The sequence below is a fragment of the Mercenaria mercenaria genome, chromosome 16 (assembly GCF_021730395.1).
Source record: "Mercenaria mercenaria strain notata chromosome 16, MADL_Memer_1, whole genome shotgun sequence".
NCBI lineage: Eukaryota > Metazoa > Mollusca > Bivalvia > Venerida > Veneridae > Mercenaria > Mercenaria mercenaria.
This window is the reverse complement of record NC_069376.1, coordinates 6,627,584-6,650,348: the sequence shown is the minus strand read 5'-3', so window position 1 is coordinate 6,650,348 and position 22,765 is coordinate 6,627,584. Positions and strand designations below refer to the sequence as shown.

The 22,765-nt window shown below is 35.1% G+C and overlaps 1 long non-coding RNA gene across 3 annotated transcripts; it reads right to left on the bottom strand.

The window, feature by feature from the left end:
- Positions 1-4,661: 4,661 nt before the first annotated feature.
- On the bottom strand, positions 4,662-22,456 carry LOC123541396 (uncharacterized). Of its 3 annotated transcripts, none has more exons than XR_008367633.1 (5): positions 22,340-22,456; positions 11,372-11,507; positions 10,706-10,865; positions 8,885-8,977; positions 4,662-4,943 (listed from the first exon to the last, which is right to left on the bottom strand). It is a non-coding gene; the product is annotated as an uncharacterized LOC123541396 (long non-coding RNA). The 3 variants fall into 3 exon arrangements; XR_008367632.1 differs by having other exon boundaries at positions 4,664-4,943; positions 22,332-22,456; XR_008367634.1 differs by having other exon boundaries at positions 4,667-4,931; positions 22,332-22,456.
- Between the last annotated feature and the right edge of the window lie 309 nt (positions 22,457-22,765).

Sequence of the window (22,765 nt, the reverse complement as noted above, 5' to 3'; positions counted from 1 at the left end):
AACAGTGTGTGGTTTTTCTAGCACTGATAATTATAATTATTTAAAGTACGAAAAAAAAAGCGTGACCTCGAAAGTATCTCACAGTTCCTTATAGTATATTCTTCGATTCAAAATACATTAGTATTACTTCCACCCCCCCCCACTAATAACATAACAGTACGCTACAAACAATTAAACTAAAGTGGAACATTGTTATTGTGCGTAACGCAAAACATCACGACATCACTTATGCTTACGGACGTTAATTTCCTGTGCTTTGTCTTCATTCTGTACTGTAAGAAAGAGTGCTATAAAGAAAGTATTTCTAGCTCTTATCTGTAAAATAAAATCTGCAAGAAATTCTGCCGATGAAAATGGTAGCATGTATATGAAATGCAAGAAATTCTGCCGATTAAAATGGTAGCATGTATATGAAATGCAAGAAATTCTGCCGATTAAAATGGTAGCATGTATATGATATGCAAGAAATTCTGCCGATGAAAATGGTAGCATGTATATGAAATGCAAGAAATTTTGCCGATGAAAATGGTAGCATGTATTCGATATGCAAGAAAAAATATCAGTCATGTATCTTTACAAATCGGTGGATATATCTGTCCCTCGGCCATGCGCATGAGCGGTAATTCGGCAAGCTTCATTACACCCAATGTCGCAAGTGCCCTCTGGAGGGATATTTATAAACGAATATATATTAATGTTAAAAAAAAACAACAACAAAAAAACAAAAATAAAAAACCAAAAAAACAAAAAAACCCCAGAGAAAAAGCTTTGGCCTGAAAACAGTATAATTGTAGTCTTACGTCAATGTCAATTTTTCTTAAATCTTAAAAAAACATTCTAAGATGACTGATGGGTATCTCCCGACTAGAATCTTGGTGCCATGTTACCACTCTTGAACATCTTGCAGCTTGTCTGATTGTGTTGGTCCTATATTTAGAATGGCTGTGGATGTGGATGATACTGCAAATCTGTATCCATGGTGCAGAGTTCTACATGTACTGAAAGGCAATTAATTATTGGTATGCTTATGAAAATTCAACAGAATCATAAAAATATTGTCACTATACAATTTTCTGTTTTCTTGACCGTTTTTACGCAGATTTATGACAATTTTAAAAAGTTCTTTTAAGAACAAACAAGGACTTCCAAGTTTACTATTTATTAATATATTAATAGTTTTCTTGCAAAAATGAAATAGAAAGAATAAGGAAATGAAGATAAATAAATACAAATAGTATCATAATACCACTGAATCTGCCAAAAAAAAAAAACACTTTTAAATGAAATGTTTACATTATTTTTGTAACCTTTTGTGTGGTGTGCACAGACATCTACTGGTGAAAGGCAGAGCACCAGAATGAATATCGTAATTACGTAATATGTAGATTGAACAGTCAGTGAGTGAGTGAGTTGGGTTTTACGGCGAATCAAAAACACAAAATGGTCAATATATCACCGTGCAAGTGAGGTCATAATAACAAGAGGTGTGGTGGGGGTGGGCGGATGGTAGCCACCCCCTATATAATGGTTAAGGTGTCGGTTGATGAACCAGGTCATGGGTTTTTCAGATACCCAGATGGGGTCAAGACCACTTCCTCGACTATGAACATTCAATAATGTGGACACAAGTGTGGTTAAATAAGCTTGAAGATTCTATCACAATTAAAATGAATTAGCGTAACTAACAAGAGCTGTCAGTGGACAGTGCGCTCGACTAATTCTCAGTGCTTGATAGTATAATATAAGCAATGAGTAAAACTTTAACATTACTATAAGCATATTCTAAGTCGAAAAGGGGCCATAATTCAGTCAAAATGCTTGATAGAGTTGCCTCCTCCTTTTTACAAACTGGGGTCATGATGGTAAACAAGTATGCAAAATATGAAAGCAATATCTCAATGGACTTTGAAAATATTTGGGGTGGTACGCAAACTTTCTAACATTTTATTCTAAGTCGAAATGGGGCCTTATTAAGTCAAAATGCTTTGATAGAGTTGCCTCCTCCTTTTTACAGGGGGGGTGGGGGGGGGGGGGAAAAACTGGGGGTAATGATGGTAAACAAGTATGCAAAAAATATATGAAAAGAAATATCTCAATGGAACTTTGAATATATTTGGGGTGGTACGCTAAACTTTAACATTTTGTTGTGACGCTCACGCTGACGCCGGGGCGATTAAGATAGCTTCCCCTATTCTTTGAATAGTCGATCTTAAAAATGAAAACCCTAAAAATTGCGTGCTTGCTGTGACCTTGACTTTTGATGTTAAAATCTGATTCATGTACATAGCAATAATTCCTCATCAGATTTTAATCTGTGTGTAAGCGGTTTCATTGGAATCCCTTTAACTGTTTAAAAGTGATAACTCAAGACACAAGTGTTTATCAAGGATGAATTTATTAACTATTAATAAAGCAGAGTGATTTTCTTTTAGGATAAAACAGTCCTCCATGCCTTCAGTTCCTTTTGTAATGAGAGAATAATCTGTACACAATGTTCTAGCAAAATGTAAAACTCACTTTTCCTGTCTCATGTTAAAACACTACAACTGGGCCTCATCAAATGATCACCAAAAATGTACTGTTTCGTCTCTGATTTCAAATGGCTGAATGTTGTATTATTGTAATGATACATGTTATATATGTGGGAACCCTATTACTGAAAGTGGGAGAAACAGCAAAAAAGGCTTGTTTTTTATGATAGATGTTATGGACTTTAACTTAAAACTTCAATAATCAGTATCAATATTATTTATTATTTAATTATTATGGCAGTGTACACAGGTAGAGCTGGCATCAAGGAAGTCTCTGGGCTTCATGACATTGTGCACAGGTTGAGTTGGTCGCAAGTAAGCACTGGGCTTCATTACTTAGTGCACAGGTAAAGTGGCCCACAAAGAATGTTACTTGGGCTTCTTGACAAAGTTTACACAGACTAAAGCTGGCAGCAGGAAGTCACTCCACGTCATGCAATGTACACAGGAAGAGCTGGAATCAAGAAAGTCAAGGAGCTTCATGACCTGTGTACATGTACACAGGTAAGCTGGCTGCATGAAAGTCACTGAGCTATCATGACAGTGTACACAAGTAGAGCTGGCAGTAAGAAAGTCACTGGGCTTCTATGACATTGCACCACAGGTAAAGCTGGCCTGTGAGAAGTCACTGAGTTCTTGACAGTGTACATTGGTAGATGCTGGCAGAAGATAGTCACTGAGCTTCATGACGTGTACACTGGTAGAGCTGGCAGCAGAAAGTCACTGGGTCATCATGACAGTGTTACACATGTAGAGCTGGCATCAGAAAGTCACTGAGCTTATGACAGTTTACACAAGGTTACAAGCTGGTAGTAAGAAAGTCACTATGGCTTCAATGACATGTACACAGGTAAGCTGGTAGCAAGGAAAATCACTCGGATTCCGGACCGATGTACACAAGTAGAGCTGGTAGCAAGAAAGTACTCGGCTTCATGACAGTTGTACTCAGGTACAGCTTGGAAGTCAAGGATGTCTCTGAAGTTCATGACAGTGTACACAGGTTAGTAGATGGAATCAAGAAGTGAGTTTTGTTGGTTTTACGGCGATATCAACACAAAAAATGGTCAATATATCGCCAAGTGAATCAAGAAAGTCACTCGGCTTCATGCACCAGTGTACTCGGGTGGAGCTGACTGCAAGGAAAGTCACTGAGCTTCATGACAGTGATGTACACAGGTATAGCTGGAAGAAGAGTCACTGAGCTTCACGACAGTGTACACAGGTAGAGCTTGTAGCAAGAAAGTCACTGAGCTTCAGGACAATGTACATAGGTAGAGCTTGTAGCAAGAAAGTCACTGAGCTTCACGACAATGTAAACACGTAGAGCTGGTAGCAAGAAAGTCATAAGTGCTTCATACCAGTGTAAATAGGTAATGATGGCAGAAAGAAAGTCACTGGGCAAGTTTCTATCATGATAAAAGACTCATGCAAGGTTTCATCAATTTATATCAAATACTTTTTGAGCTAGGTGTGTCACGAACTTCGGACGGACGGAAACACGGACAAGACCAAATCTATATATGCCCCCACCACTCATAAACAGGGGACTCATAATAGCTTGTGTTATGTTTCAGTTCAATATTTGCATTGTCTTTGAGAGTGCAATGTATACGCAAACCTTCAAACTTAAAGGGGAAAACTTTTGTTAAAATTTATTTAAGAGTTATAGAACTTTTCTAAGTTAAAACGGGGCATGTATCTCAGGAAATACTGCACTTAGAGTTAAACAATTTGTCACACTAATTAGCAAGTATAACATGCTTCAATTGATTGATTGATTTATTTTGTTGTGTTTAATGTCGCACCCACACAACCATATGTTATATGGCGACTTTCCAGCTTTGATGAAGAACCCTGGTGCCCCTCTGTGGATTATTTCATCACGAGCAGGTACATGTGTAGAACCACTGACCTTCCATAAGCCAACTGGGTGCCTCATGCATATGAAGAATTCAGCGTCCCCAGTGAGGCTTGAACCCACATCCATGAGGGGCAAATGATTTGAGATGTTTCAATTCAACAGAAGATATCTGACTTAATGAAAAAATAACCAGTACAGATATAGACACTAAACTTTCTTATTCTTTGAAGAGTTGAGCTGAAATTCAGCTTTATAATTTTGTACCCTGGACACTATGTTATATTGCAGTATGAAAATATTAACAATTTATATAGATGAAATAAAAGTTGATTCAATGCCTTATATTTGTTATCACACTTACTGATAAAATTAATGCATCCAACATATACCATGATGTTGTTAATTGACAGATTATCAAATTACCTGTTTCAAGAACCTGCTGAACTCTGATGTTTCCATGAATAACAGACATTCTTGTCCTTGGCATCTTGTATCTACTGTAGCTTGTCTTTCCTGGGGCCATTTTCCTTTTCTTTTTCCTGTTAGACAATCTTAAAAGATATAACCAAGAAAGAGTTTAACTGCCAGAACAACATCCAATATACATTTATCACCCTTTATTAAATGTGACATCTTCAAACGTTTAAGCTATTTGCAATAATGTATGAAGCCAAGTTTGTGATTTATATGTGCTTTTTTTTCCACATTGGCAAACTGATATCATTTCTAGACAATATTAATACAAGAGCACTGCCTTGCGGTTGCAGACGCTCATCTGATTTGACCCTGGATCGCTCACCTGAGTAATATGAGCTATATGTTTCAAATGGAAAACTGATGCTAAAATATTAAGAAGGTAGATCAGTAGGTCACATTCATGGTGACTGAAAGTCAGTTTTAAGATCGGTGTGCAAAACTGCACATGTCATCCAAATTTCAAGGCTGTATCTTTAAAAACAAGAAAGTAGGTCAGAACGTTAAGATCACAGTCAAGTGATCCGTAATTGCTTGGGGTCATCAGGTAGTTATCAATAAACAACCTAGGAAATATGATCTGTTAATTTTTGATTTATTTTTTCCTTTATAACTCATAATTTTAAAAAGTGACGCCCAGGGTAGAGCCTCTTTTCACCCATAATTTGAACAAACTTGTTAGAGATTCACCAGGCAATGCTACATACCAAATATCAAAGGCCTAGGCCTTGAACTTTCAGACAAGAAGATCTTTATTTTTTTTCATAAACATGTATAAGTCTATGTCAAACTTGGTACCCCCAGGCCAGGGCCTCTTTTCACCCTAGGGACATAACTTGAATAAATCTTGTAGAGAAACACTAGGAAAGGCAACATACTTCATACTAAAAGCCTAGGCCTTGCGATTTCAGGCAAGAAGACTTTTAAAGTTATTTTTCCTATATAAGTCTATGTAAAACCTGAAACCGCCGGTCAGATCAGTTGAACAAGAGGGCCATGATGGCCCTATATCGCTCACCTGTTATCACTGCACTTGAGGACAAGAAGGTCCTCAAAAAAATATCTAAGTCCAAAGGACAGGAACAACAAAGGAAAGAAATTTAACCAAACAGAAAAAAAAATCTTACAAGGTATAGATATGTTAAAATACACCTAAAAATTGGAGGTACCATCCATGTTGTACCACAGAAAACTGGTCTCGTGTTTTCCCTACGGCCAATAATAAAAAAGTTACTAAAAATAAGCTATTTATAGTAATGTAAAAGGGAAGTAATTAAAAAAAAATATTGTAAGTGGACAAAAGAAGGATCTACCAAATAAATCTGTTGACATAAATGAAATTTCAGATCAGTATCTTCATTAGTTATGGAGATATAACAATTTTAATTTGAAATAAAGGGAGGTAATTTGACATAAAATCAGTTCATAGTTATCTACCCTGATTGTCTCAGTCCAACTAATAACAATAATGAAATTTCAAATAAGTCCTGCAAGTACTTACTGATATAAATCCATTTTGATTACAATCAGGGGAGGTAATCAGATATAAAATAACTGGAACCTATGATTGGATCTGATTTGTCATAGAATCCAAGATTTATTGTTGTTGAAGATATTTTGGAAGTTTGTATCAAATAAAACCATAAATGAAGTCTCTATATGGCTGCAAAAGCCAAAATAGCCAATTTTGGACCTTTAAGGGGCCATAACTGTGGAACCCATGATGGAATCTGGCCAGTTGAAGAAAGGAAGCAAGATCTTGTGGTGATACAAGTTGTGTGCAAGTTTGGTTAAAATCAAATCATAAATGAAGCTGCTATTGTGCAGACAAGGTCAAAATAGCTAATTTTGGCCCTTTCAGGGGCCATAACTCTTGAATCCATTAAGGGATCTGGCCGGTTCAAGAAAGGAACTGAGATCTTATGGTGACACAAGTTGTGTGCAAGTTTGATTAAATTCAAATCATAAATGAAGCTGCTATTGTGCAGACAATGTCAAAATAGCTAATTTTGGCCCTATCAGGGGCCATAACTCTGGAACCCATTATGGGATCTGACCAGTTCAAGAAAGGAATCGAGATCTTATGGTGATACAAGTTGTGTGCAAGTTTGGTTAAAATAAAATCATAAATGAAGCTGCTATTGTGCAGACAAGGTCAAAATAGCTAATTTTGGACCTTTCAGGGGCCATAACTCTGGAACCCATAAAGGAATCTGGCCAGTTCAAGAAAGGAACCAAGATCTTATGGTGATACAAGTTGTGTGCAAGTTTGGTAAAAATCAAATCATAAATAAAGCTGCTATTGTGCAGACAAGGTCAAAATAGCTAATTTTGGCCCTTTCAGGGGCCATAACTCTGGAATCCATAACGGGATCTGGCCAGTTCAAGAAAGTAACCGTGATCTTATGGTGATACAAGTTGTGTGCAAGTTTGGTTAAAATAAAATCATAAATGAAACCACTATCGTGCAGACAAGGAATTGTTGACGCACGCACGCACGCATGGACTGACGACGGACGACGGACGAAGGGTGATCACAAAAGCTCACCTTGTCACTATGTGACAGGTGAGCTAAAAATACAGCCTTTATCACTTACACAAGGTTTTTCTTTGATTTGACCTAGTCACCTAGTTTTTGACCCAAAATGACCCATTTTCAAACTTAGCCTAGATTTCACCAGGGTTAACATTCTGACCAAAATTCATGAAGATCAATTGAAAAATACATTCTTTATCTCATACACAAGGTTTTTCTTTGACTTGAGCTAGTGACCTAGTTTTCTACCCTGGATGACCCATTTTCGAACCTGGCCTAGATTTTAACAAGGCAGAGCTCCAGATAAGGGCCGTTTTTTCGTAATTACGAATTTGATAGGGGTCGGATACGAATTTATTTTAAAATGTGGCCGTATCAATACGAATTTATTTTAAAATGTGGTCGTATCAGTACGACATGTAAACAGTATTACAAATTTCAAAGGAAGATCGAGCCGAATTGCATGTCTGCGCCAAGTTGCGCTAATCAACGCTATCCCGACTGTTGACAATTTGCACGGTCAAATGAGTGTGGAATACACGGAACCAGTAGCATAATGTAAGATCCGCCTACTTCAGGTACTTGCGAGATTTTCCCGAGAAGTGTGAAGCGAATCAAATTATCCGATACACTGCAGTCAATTGTGTTCAGCCAACTGGCGCCACGGTTACGTATTTGACACTTTGTTTAGTTGTCAGCATGTCCGAGAGCAAAAAAAAACAATGTTTTATAACCGTGCGATTAATTAGAATATTGTACACAATTTTTGTCATATATGGTAAAAGAACGACATGTAATGTATTATTATGTTAACTCTAACTGACTTCCATCGATGAATTGATTTGAATATATGTAATTTTAGTTTACACAGTTTTACTTTCAGTTTTTATTCGAGTAGATACTTTTCACTAATGATATGACTTATTCTTATTTTTGTCCGTTCTCTGGAACTACCATTACTAATTTCACAAAATATCAGGTAGTACCGTTACTACTTAGAAAAAATATCGGGTAGTACCGTTACGAATTTCACAGAAAATCTGGTAGTACCGTTACTAACTGCACAAAACCTTATCTGGAGCTCTGACAAGGTATTTATTCTGACAAAATTTCATGAAGATCAGTTGAAAAATACTGCCTCTATTGCATTCACAAGCTAAATGTTGACAGACAGACTGACAACGGATGCTGGACATTGAGCGATCACAAATACTCACCTGAGCAACAGGTGAGTTAAAAAAATTATACAGTCAAACCTGTCTATAAAGACCATCCTTGGGAGAGCCAAAATGTGGTCTTTATTGGGAGGTGGTCTTTATTCGCAGGTTAAAATACACTGTAAATGTTAAAATGGGAATCAATACATGCGGTCTTTAGAGCCAGGTGGTCTCTGTTCAGAGGTGGTCTTTAACACAGGTTTGACTGTACACGCATATAAGGTTTATGTGTAATTTTATTATTGTTTTATATGAACTAATATACCTGTCACCAAGCCAGCTTATCCCCGTTGCACAACGGGTACATCTTTCTATCAGAAGGTTACTGCATCGAATCCTGGGGAAGATGTTTGGCTATCTGTAAGGCAAAACATCAAGGTTAAGTTTACTCCCTAGATCATGTGAAGAAGTTCTCCGAGTTACTTGTAGAAAACAACAAAAACTTGTAGCAAAGGTCCCTGGCTAAGGGACATTTTTCAGAAAACATATTGCATGAAAACACAATGTCTTCTTCTATACTATAGATGTACAAAAATCAAAACTATACATATCAGAAAATTCACACAGACGTTACGTAGTTTGAAAATGTCTGGAAACCTATAATTTGTGAATGCTTTCAAATGCTTATATATGCATGGTAATGGTTTACTGTTTTTTTTTATCTTTAAATAAGAAAAGAAATTAATTAAAATAAAATGAAATATTTTGTCGTATTAAAGGGAGGTAATTAATAAACAAGTGAAATACATGATGTTTATATAGTACTAAACAGTCTATCAATACAAATTATCTTACTTTCATTTTTAAATTACTGGGAAAACTGATATAAATACATATGTATTGTACTTGATCATAAAAAAGGGAAGTAATTTCATGTAAAAACAGAAAAAAGAAATAAACTGGGGTGCCTGTGACCTCAAATTTGTATATGACACCATGTCTTGTAATGGTGAATATTTATACCAACACCACTGCATCAAAAAGTTACAGAGCAGACAAAAATTACCAAAAATCCCAATAGGTGACATTGACCTTGCATTAGATGTCTGAGTCTTCATGCAACAAAATAATTTGTTTTTGTGACTGTTTAAGTCAAGTTAACATCTAACTGTGACCTTGACCGTCGAAACAGGGGCCTGGTCTTGCACATGACACATTGCCTCTTAATGAGGAATATTTGTGCTAAGTGATTTTAAAATTCCTTGACAAATGGCAGAGCAATGGGCAGGACAAGAAGCAAGACCATGTTAACCTTTGACCTCTATGTGTGAACTTGACCTTGGAGCTAGAAGTCTGGATCTTGCATATGATATATCAACGACATGATAGGGAAAATTTGTACCAAATAACTTTAAAATTCCTTTATAAATGGCAGAGCTATGGACTGGAAGGGAAGAGGACCAAGTTAACCTTTGACCTCTATCTGTGACATTGACCTTTGAGCTAGGAATGTTGGTCTACAGAGTGACACATCAACTTATTAAAGGGAACATTTAAATTTGAAAATCCCTTATGGATGACTGGACTAGAAACATGCAATGAGAACACTGAACCTCTAAGTGTGACCTTGTCCTTGGTACTTGAGGTCTGAGTCTTGCACATGACTCATTGCCCCATTACGGTCAAAAAAATTTTGCCAATCAATTTAAAAATCCCTAGAAGAATGGCAGTTATGGATCGGACATGAATCAGACACTATTTACCTCTTGTTAATCTTAAAAGCTACATGTACATGTAGATGTTTGGTTATCCATATAATTCATAAAACAGGATCAATCACACGGCACTTCAAAGCATTATTCATGTGAAAAACAATTATCAAAACTTCAACCCGAAAATTTATTTAATTGAGGGCATGACTGAGGAAAGACGGGTATGAAATTTATGGTCTTAGTTTCATATGATGCATGTGTTATGAGGAATTACTATTTTCAGTGAATTAAGCCATCAAGTAATAACACAGACGAAGTAGAAGTTCAGGAAACTTTCAGCATTTAAACTGAAGACATGAAAGCCGGTGCCAGAGAAACAAGAATAACTCTCTGTATACTTTGTACAGTCAAACCTTAAATATTGATTCGTTTACCTAATTTTTTTCAGCAGGAACATACCATATCCTTACATATTCTGTACCCTTTTTCTATAACTATTCCTTCAACTCCATACATGTGAGACACAAATCTGTGCAACAAATGTGAACTTCTTGTTGCGTTTTTGGAAAACTGCCTTACCTTGAATATATTTCTCTACAAAAGAAGAATATTTCCTAACATGATGTACATAAAAGATAATCATGTTTTTAATGCAAAGAATATATTAAGACATATCTCAGTGTTATATCAGAATTGTGCATTGTAGCAATTGTTAGATCACAAAAGCTCACCTTGTCACGCTCACCTTGTCACTATGTGACAGGTGAGCTAAAAAGTCTTACGTATGTAAAATGTGTCAGCTAATAATTAGCTGTAATCTGACCTAATAATTCCCACTTGGAATACAGCTTACTGTACCAATTATTATGAACAAAATCCTGTCCAATTTCAAAGTAAAAGATTACTAATGTTATTGCACTACCACACATGCTTCAGAATGCATTCATTATAGTAAAACTGGCTGAAATAATGCTATTCCAATATAATTCTAATTTCTACCTGTCTTTCAATTGCCGTTGCAATTTAAACGAAGTCAATTAAATTTTAAAGTATCACGGAAAAGTATTTTTATTAAAAATATTTACAAAGGAATTATTTACCTATTCCCAACACCAAACAATTGTCTTCAGTCAAATCTGAGAAGTTGTAGACTTATATATACATAAAGGCGGTCAATCCCCGTCTATGCGACAAACTTTACACTGTTCAAGCGCTCTCATTTCATGTTTTTGGGTACTGAAAATATAAGAAATCCAACAGAATAAGTAAACATGCAATTCAGGACTGCAAATATGAAGACTTATGCTCAATTTAGCATTTAAGGAAACCCATATTCAAGTCTAGCGTGTGAAAATCTGCCTGTTTTCCTTCCAAATCTATTGAAAAATACCAGTTTTAGGACTGATCTGTTCAATTTCAAGTCCGTAAACTGATTTTTCTTGCAGAGATTATGATTACACATATTTCTCTATTCAGACTGTGTGTACTGTGTAAATTCAAGTATCCAAAAGAGCAATTTAATGTAAACAAGAATAGAAATATATATGAGCCGTGCCATTGGAAACCAACATAGTGGCATCCGCGCAGTCTGGTCAGAATCCATACTGTTCGCTAATGGTTTCTCTAATTGCAGTAGGCTTTAAAAGTGAACAGCATGGATCCTGACTAGACTGCGCTGATGCGCAGGCTGGTCTGGATCCATCCTGATCGCAAACCCACTATGTTGGTTTTGTCATGGCGCGGCTCATATATAATATCCGACTCTAGGTCAGATTTCCTCGGCCGCAGCTCAAATTTCTAAAAATCCATGGCAGCATTTGTAATACACCATTTTGTTTTCCACAAACGGTTTCAAACATAGAACTTATACAAATGCATTTTATGCATGAAAACCTGCAAAATTAGAAAATTTTCAGAAATATGTATGCTGAAAGTAGGATTTTCACATTTTTCAAGCATGTATAGTTTTTACTCAAACTGAAGCTATTTCAGCAATTGTAATAATTAATTCAAGTAATTTCCAGATTTCTATGCCAACCAGTCATTCTCCATCAAAATTACAGCCATGTAGATTGCAAAATAACAAAAATATTGACAATATACTTTCTGAATTTTTCCATTAAATCAGGCCTAAGACCTTGTTACAACTTCCTTATTGTGGACAACCAAGGGCAAGTAACTGTGATCTTGTTCCTATCTGGGCGCAGCCTCTGCACATACCTTGTTTGCATGCTGAACAATGTTAATGTGAAGTTCAAGTAAGATATACGCAATAGTGACAAAGAAAAACAAAATTTGTCGAAAAACTTTAACCACCTCCTAGCAGTCATGAGCTTTAATGAAACAAAATTATTTGAAGGAATTTGGTAAACGGCTATACAAGGAACAATGCTTTGAAATTATTTTCAAATCAAGCCAGATGTTTCAAAGCTGAAGATTTTCAAAGTTTTCTATACATCTATACTGGGAAAACTAGCCTACCCCTGCCCCAGCCGACATGTTTTTTAATGCAAAAGAATTATCTGAAGGAATTTGGGAAATGGTAACGTAAGGAATATTGCTTTGAAATAATTTTCAAATCAAGCCAGATGTTTCAAAGCTGAAGATTTTCAAAGTTTTCTATACATCAATACTGGGAAAACTAACCTACCCCCGCAGCCCTACCCCACATTTTTTTAATGCAAAACTGCTGTGTAATTACTTTAAAACTGGACAAGCAATTTCTGACAAGATCTTCCAAAGTTTTCCATATAACTAAACTAAGAACATTAGCCTGGACCTATGTGTTTTTTTTTTGTTTTGTTTTTTGTATAGGTCACCCAAGGAACATTTCTGGGATAGTATTTCAAAATGTCTTCTGGGAAGAATATTATAATGTTTCTCCATTTAGTTGCCATCGCAACAAGAATTCTGCTATGATAGTCTTAAAATCTGAAATAAGACCTCCAAAGCAAAGAAACAATCCTGTGAAGTTTGGTTGAAATATGCTTAGTAGTTAAAAGGAGATAGAGACATTTTGGATGATATATGGATGACAGACCACCAATGATCCTTAAAGCTCACAATAAGCACTTTGTGCTCAGTTGAACTGAAAAAGACTTTAAACTAATGAAGAACTAGAGCAGGATTTTTGTGTCATATGATATGGGTGATAAGGTGGAACATCTACTTAAAGTTTGAATCAAATCCATTTATAAGTAACAGAGATAGAGGAATTGCATCGAGACTTTAACCTAAAATTCAAGGTAAAAGGTGGGGGGGGGGGGGGGGGGGGGGTATATTGGTACCAGAGTTCTGGACTTTAATTTAAATGATGTGGTGATAAGGTGGAACAACAACATACAGTCTGAATCAAATCCATTCAGTAATGCCTGAGACAGAGTGAAATGGCATCAGAACTCCAGATAAGATGCGTATTTGCGTATATACTTTTTGAAATTTATGAAAAACGCAATTAAAATCAAACCTACGCGTACTGATATGCATTGGAAAAAAAACAGGATACATACTGTAAGTGTCTTAATATTAGCATATTAGCGGAGTACTAATTTTCGTGCTATTCACGGGATCAGGCATGTGCTAGTTCATGTCTAGCGCTGATATTAGACTGAAATGATAGGCTTTCCTTAAAAAAGTGATATTTGTAGTATTGAAATACTGTAATTACAATGAAACAGAGAACAGTGGAATATCTATTTATTGTGTAAATATGACAATAACTGTATTCCTAACTAATATTCTGCAGAAAGCTTTAAATAGAATAATTTAACCTGTTTGAATGTTAGTATAAAAATAACCCCTTATGTAAATTAAGTTGCTTTTTTTCTTCTTGTCCGTAAACATGGTATACAACACCTTCGGAATAGTTACAAGTGTCAACATAACATTTTACTGCTTTGAAAACCAGGTGTAAATTTGAAAACAAACAATAATCGCCATTCTGCACTGTATACATGTACAAATTCACAGTATACAGATTAACACTAATCTAAACGAATGTAGATTTTATGCCATACTGTAGACCTATGCATGTTTATTTGCGTGCCTGGTCGTTTTCATTACGAAGAGCATTCAGCCACCAATTGGCTATTTTAGCGCCGGTGATACTGTGCTAATACAAGTATGCACTAAAAAGTCAAACTACTCAATTTAAGGCATTTGCGCTAAAATTTAGCCGCGCTAATATAAGTACACTTACAGTAGTTTACTCGATTTAAGTGCGTAATCAAATAGAGAACCTCCTTTTTGAAGAGTATTCAATTTCTACCATAAACCTACTTTTACTGCAGTTCTTAGGGGTGCGTAGGTTCAAGCCCTACTGGGACACAAATTTTTTTCCCCTTATTTACTAGTAAGTTTTTACTTCTTTCAAGACTTATTATTGATTTTTTGTACAAAAATGGAAAAAGATGAATCTTATAAGCGATTTCTTGGTGTTCAAAGTGAATATACTACTTAAACAGAAGGGGTAGAGTTACACATCTTTAAAAATATTGAGTTACACGCGGTGAAAGTTCTCTATTTTGCTTTCACTCTTAGATTATATATTGTGGAAGAAATTTAGGTAGGTTTTACATCTTCCCTAAGGTTATTTTTAAATGGAGTAAGTAAAATCCAAAACAAGATTTTTTTTTTTTTTTTCAAGATTCAAGATTTTTATTGGCTCAAACATTTTACAATGTCTATCGCCATACTACAATCGATGGCGGTTATATATACAAAATATGAGAAAAGTATGTTAGTACAAATGTGTGAGAGACATATATAAAATTGACATATAGTAATAGTTAATTCCATTCACACTGAGACTAAGAAACACATATTTTAACAGACAAACAAACACACTAGTATACTGCCTACTGTAATCATTTACAACGTTATTTACAACATTTTATAAATAGTATCTATACTAATTAATTAATGATTCACGTTTGATAGTCGCTAAGTAGATAAACTTAGCTGTTTTGTTCACTAGCTGAACACGCGTTGTATTCATAAGACTTTTGAATTTATTGATATTAGGCCATGCACAATAATAATTAGGTAAACATTCGTATCTGAGTTCTCTATACTTAGGACACACTAAAAGAAAGTGATATTCTGTTTCTATTTGATTCATATTACAATTACTGCATATTCTATTATTTCTTTCAATATTTCTATATCTTCCTTCTTCAATAAACAATTTATGTGCTGAACATCTTAACCTAGTAAAAGCTATTCTATGTTTCTCATTCAATATCAGACTAAGATACCTTTCTACACTAAAATCACATTTAAACATACAATACGTTTCTAATTTTGGAGAATTCCTAATTTCGCTAAACCACTGTTGTAAGTATTGATCATAAACTCTTTGAATAACTGCATTTAACTGTATATTTGTAATATCCTGACTATTCCATAAAAATGCAAAACCTAAACTCTCAAGAAGATCTTTTACTTGAACTGACCACTTGTTTATATGATTTCCATGAGCATCCTTTATATCGAACAACCTGTACATCAATGAATATGGGTTTTTCAAAATTCTGTACCAAAACTTAAGTATGCTTCTTTTTCTCAAAACAATCATGGAAACTCTTCCAAGTTCACCATAGACTGCTAAGTTGGAAGTTTGTTGCCGAACACCTAAAACAGATTTCATAAACTTCAAATGAACTCGTTCAATGTCAGGAGCTTTATGAAAACCCCATACTTCTGAACCGTAATTTAAAATAGGCATAATCATTGAATCAAACAGTTTAATTTTTTCTGATATATCCATGTGCAAATTACCGAACAGTGCATTTAATGAAAATACCGCTTTCATAGCTTGTTTAGACAAACATTTCTGCGACTGAAAAAATGAACCATTTGCTGACAAAGTGACACCCAAGTATGTGAACTTGGTAACAATATTTAACTTATGTTGACCGTAGAACAAATCAACATTTTCTGGTCTATTGCCGTTTTTACATACCATGACAACAGTTTTGTTTATATTGACATTTATACCCCATGTTGTACAATAATGATTCAAGTTATTTAGCATATTTTGCAAACCTTCCTTTGAATATGAAAATAAAACAGTGTCATCTGCAAAAAGCAGTAAAAATAATTGTATATTATCTAAGCTAAAAGCATCTATTGCATCATTCATCAAAAACGCATACATGTCATTTATAAAGAAAATGAAGAGAAGGGGAGACAATGGCTCTCCTTGTTTTACCCCTGAATTACTTTCAAAGAAATCTGATAGACTTCCTTTAATTCTTACACATGATTTAACAGTTTCGTACATAGATCATAACATTTTTACAATTCTAAAAGATGTTCCATATCTAATCAATTTAAGCCAAATACCATTTCTATATACAACATCAAAGGCTTTACGAAAATCTACAAAAGCACAGTAGAGTTTCTTATTTTCATCATTTAAAACTTTATTTATAATTGAATTTAAAACAAAAACACAGTCTATCATGCTTTTTCCTTTGCGAAAACCAAATTGAAATTCTGTCAATAGCTCATTTTCTTCTGCCCATTTTCTTAAGCGTGTATCTAATAATGTTGAAAATATCTTTGAAAATATACTAGTTAATGTTATGCCTCTATAATTATTAACATCGCTCAAATCACCTTTTTTTGGAACAGGAACTATTATACCTTTAGTCCAACTTTTTGGGTAGATACCATTTATAAACATATGGTTAAACAACTTACATAAAATAGGTGATAAAATCGTATTACATTCTGTAAATATTTCTGGAATAAGCTTATCAATACCACCGCTTTTTCCACACTTTAACGAAGAAATAGCTTTTTCAACCTCTTTTGTATCGAACTCTTTATCTAGCTCTTCAACATTATTAGCAGTTAGATAATCATCATGTAAAAGCTCACTTTCTACATCATTATTCACAAATACATTTTCCTCTGCAAACAAGTTTTTGAAATAATTATGAAATTCTTCTTTAGTCAATGTACTTTGTGCAGTTTTTTTTGTTTTTAAATCTTCTTATTTCACTCCAGAATTTTTGCGGATTACTCCTCGCTAAATTATGCAAGTCACCTTTCTGTTTCACTTTAAATTTTGCTTTTGCTTTTCTTTTTACCAATTTATACCTTTTCCAGGCAATTTTTAAAATCTTATAATTTTCTGCATTCTTACAGTGTCTATACCTTTTACTTGTCGCTTTAAACACAACTCCGGCGTTTTCACATTCAGTCGTATACCATGGGCTTTTAAATTCTACAACAGAATTTTAAAACAGAAACGCAGCATTCGACCTTATTTTTTCAATGTTGAAGTATGAATTCTGTCTCATTAAATCCGTTTACTTGAGACACCATGGAAAAAATTACATTGACATTTTTATTTTGTGTTTTATAATTGTTTACCAATAGTTTTATGTTTCTTCTATTGAAATTAATGGTAAAATGAGTTCTCTGCAAACGTTTTGGATAGTGGCTATCACTTTGAAATTTGTCTCTACTTGAGCTTGAGGAGATACCATAAGTTATTCAAAATTTATAAAAAAACGGCATGGTAAAAGTTGTTTAAAATTTGCAAAATAGTGCAACACATGGTTACCTTTCAGAATATACCAAGCAAATGCCATTATGTAAATATTACTATTAGTGACCTAATACCTTAAACTGGGAACTTCAAAATTTCAAAGAACTACTTCCTAGGATACAACGACCCAGAAGTACTTCAATACCGGGGTGACACCTAAATCTACTTTGAATTAAGCCAAATCTTTTACGCATTCTGGTAAATTAGGGTACTGACAGAAATACTCAACAAGGCATTCTCACCGTAAACTAAATTCTGTACAAACATGGGGCTTACTTTGCGGACAAAATGGTTCGGAAACCGGTATTTCAAGTGAAAATATACAAATTAGGAAAATTGTCGTATCTTGAAAAAATTTTGATGGATTTTTATGAAATAAAGTTTGGTGTCACCGGCTGGTCTCGTAAAATCTTTTATACAACAGTATGCCTTATTTTTTCTGTTAACTGATATATCAAATAAGACATTACTAAAAAAATAAGATATTTTTATTAAAAAATACAGAGTTTGCTAGCTGAAATAAAAATAAATTGATATTTTAAAGATTTAACAGTCAGGGGTGTAACTGTTTCAAGTTATCGCAGTTTATAACCCACTTGAGTTATTGGTTAAACTTTCGTAACTTGTTTCGGTTATCATAAAATATTACAAAGCCCTCCTGTGCCAATTCCTCATTTTGAATGTGACTAATGCAATTATTTCCTGAATCCTTGACCTTTTATCTTTCCAGCTATGCAGTAAAATGTTTTACGCAAGGCTGATAAAGTTTTACGCAAAAGCTTTAAAGCTATAAAACTCTTAATATCTCATTATTATCCCATTATGCTTATCAGGTCATGCTCAGAGAATTTGATTAACCTCAGTTTGCTACTAATTTCACTTTAAAGGTCACTTTGTGAGAACAGCAAAAAGACTTTTTTTGAATAACTTACCTGAGTTATCTATATTTTTTAATAATAGTATTGTATAGTATTGTTTTTAATATATTTTCTAACTTTAGAATAATATTAATAACTTTTGTAAAAGTTGAGAATATATCGGCTCTATTTTCCAGCATTTTGATATTTCATTGCCGTTTTATTACCTCCCCTTATTACTGCTTCAAGGTCCCCTTTTCCGCCGTTTGACTGCATTTTGTCTTTAATCGTATTTTAATGAAAGTTTTTTATTTTTTTGATTGTTTCTGTAATTATATATGTGTGGTTAGCTTTTAAATTAATGTTATTTTACTATTTATATAATTATAACGATCTAAGTAGATCTATCGTTAATTCTCGCTTATGCTTCACATGTATACTTCAAAATCTGTCATGTAGATATGTTGGGTTTTATTTTTTCTCTGCTTCATATTGAAGAAATATGTTTTCGATAAATACCCGCCGTATCATTATGATCCGTATCTATATGTACATTAATACAAATATATTCTATATCTGCGCTTTTTGTCACGTTGACGTTCGCATCCAAACGGACCTGACGTCGTTTGTATTGTACGTTGTTATTTCTGACGAAGACATAAAGGTCGAAACTAGTAAAGAATGTGTTGTCTTGGTTATTTTAAATCCTTTTGATCTATATTTTATAACTAAAACAGGTTATAAAATGCTTGAAAAAGTAACTGAAATAGGTTACATAACTTAAAACAGTTACACCCCTGACTGTTTAAAGGACAAAATTCCATGACAAAGACCAATTAGGATTACTGCAACTAATATCTGAAAGTAAAACACACCCGTACACCACACTATTTACTACCAAGAGCTCGTCGAACACAAAATGCCCCCCTTGATGCATTCAGTAATTGCACAAGGAACAGAAATTATATGCTCACTGTAAACAAAAGTTCTACCATTCTGGTTTAATCTGACCTTGACCTTTAACCTATTAACCTAACAAGAGATTACAGAGTGATCTTGGCGCCATCCACTGAGCCATTTTTGAATGTTCCAAATTTCAAGACCAGCTCAAGGTCAAAATCAATGTCAAATTTCATTTCGGTACAAAACAATGTGTATGTGGTCCAAATTTGAAAGCTGTGGCTTGAGAAATGTGAAAGCAGGTCACTAGATCAATTTCAAGGTCAAAGTTCATTTTGGTAGACAGAAATATGCATGTGCTTCAAATTTGAAGGCTGTAGCTTGAGAAATAGGTAGAAGGTAAAAATCAATGTCAAATTTCAATTCAGAACACAAAAATATGCATGCAGTCCAAAGAAGCCTGTAGCTTGAGAAATGTGGAAGTAGGTCACTATGTCAATCTCAAGATCAAAGTTCATTCCGGTACACAAAACTATGCATGTGGTTCAAATTTGAAGGCTGTAGCTTGAGAAATGTGAAAGTCGGTCACCAGGTCAATCTTATGGTCAAATTTTATTTCAGAACACAAAACTATGCAAGTGGTCCAAATTTGAAGCCTGTACCTTCAGAAATGTGAAACTAGGTCACTAGGTCAATCTCAAGATCAAAGCTCATTTCAGTACACAAAACTATGCTTGTGGTTCAAATTTGAAGGCTGTAGCTTGAGAAATGTGAAAGTAGGTCACTAGGTCAAAATCAAGGTCAAATTTTATTTCGGAACACAAAACTATGCAAGTGGTCCAAATTTGAAGCCTGTACCTTCAGAAATGTGAAATTAGGTCACTAGGTCAATCTCAAGATCAAAGTTCATTTCAGTACAAAAAACTATGCTTGTGGTTCAAATTTGAAGGCTGTAGCTTGAGAAATGTGAAAGTAGGTCACTAGGTCAAAATCAAGGTCAAATTTTATTTCGGAACACAAAACTATGCATGTGGTCCAAATTTGAAGCCTGTACCTTCAAAAATGTGAAAGTAGGTCACTAGGTCAATAACAAAGTCAAAGTTGTTTTTCTGTACAGAAACCTATAGATGCATGTGGTCCAAATTTGAAGGCTGTAGCTACATAAATGTGAAAGCAGGTCACTAGGTCAAGATCAAGGTCAACTCATGTCAAGGTTCATCTTACCACTCAAAACTATACATGTGGTCCAAATTTGAATGATGCAATTTATGGACATGAAGGTTCTAAGTTTTTCCCTATATAAGTCTATATGAACCATATGACCCGTGGGGCGGGACCATATTTGACCCTAGAGGGATAACTTGAACAAACTTGGTAGAGAACCACTAAATGATGCTACATTACAAAATATCAAAGCCACAGTCTTTGTGGTTTGGACAAGAAGATTTTCAAACTTTTTTCCAATATAAGTCTATGTAAACCATGTGACTCCCAGGGCGGAGCCATATTTGACCCAAGGGGAATAATTTGAACAATCTTAGTAGAGGACCACTAGATGATGTCATATACAAAATATCAAAGCCCTAGGCCCTGTGGTTTTGGACAAGAGGTTTTTCAAAGTTTTTTCCTATATAAGTCTATATAAACCTTGTGACCCCCAGGCAGGGTCCATATTTGACCCCAGGGATATAATCTGAACAATCTTGGTAGAGGACCACTAGATTTTGCTACATACCAAATATCAAAGCCCTAGGCCCTATGGTTTTGGACAAGAAGATCAGAAACCGTTTTAACTGTTCCTAGCCAATGTGACCTTGACCTTTGACCTAATGACCTCAAAATCAATAGGGGTCATCTGCTGGTCATGGTCAACCTAACTATCAATTTTCCTGACACTAGGCCCAATCATTCTAGAGTTATTGCCTGGAAACCATTTTACTGTTCCTGGTCACTGTGACCTTGACCTTTGACATACTGACCTCAAAATCAATAGGGGTCATCTGCTGGTGATGACCAACCTCCCTATAAACTTTTGTGACACTAGGCCTAAGCGTTCTTGAGTTATCATCTGGAAACCGTTTTACTGTGCAGGGTCACTGTGATCTTGACCTTTTACATACTGACCTCAAAATCAATAGGGGTCATCTGCTGGTCATTACCAACCTCCCTATCAACTTTCATGATCCTAGGCTCAAGTGTTCTTGAGTTATCATCCGGAAACCATTTTATTATTCAGGGTCACTGTGACCTTGACCTTTGCCATACAGACCTCAAAATCAATAGGGTTCATCTGCTGGTGATGACCAACCTCCCTATCAACTTTCATGATCCTAGGCCCCAAGCGTTCTTGAGTTATCATCCGGAAACGGGTTGGTCTACATTCTGACTGACCGACCGACCTACCGACCGACATCTACAAAACAATATATACCCCTCCTTCTTCAAAGGGGGGCATAATAATATCAATTAAGGTCAAAAGTGATTACCTAAGACTTATCACCTCTTAATGATGCATTTCAAATAGACTTTCTGATAGCTGGATTAGCATATATAATCCTTGAAAAAAAAAAACCTGAATGTGTTAATAATGGCACAAAAAAAGACTTCTAGTTACAATATTGCCAGACTTTATGTAGACAGCATCAAAATCTTTCATCAACTGTATAGAATTCAACATGGCAAAGGGAAAACTTAAGTGCCGTACGGCTGGTGGACATTTCAAGCCAGGGAATAAGAAATTACCTGCTTACCTTCTTCCTTCTAAGGCTGCAACCAATCCTGGATGTAGTTCAACTGTAAATGAAGACCAGGTGGATAGGGGCTTCCCAAAGAAACCTGAGCTTCGACCACGACAGCCGGATCTGAAAATGGAATGTGAACCATTGGGAACAGGGTTGTGAATCTGGACCACTAATTTACCTTATGAACAAAAGTGTATCAGCAACATAGTTCTGGAAAGTGTAAACAGTTAAATATTTCACTGCACAAGGAAGAGAAATATGGACTAGGCTCAAAATTGCAGTTCAAGTGTAATTCCTGCCATTTCCTTTCAGATAAAATGGAAACATATAATAGACGCCGGGATGGCAAAGGAGCAGCAATTAACATGTTACTTGCGTCTGCCCTCCAGGATACTGCCATCGGAATAGAAGAAGTGAACTTGCTCTTAACTTCGA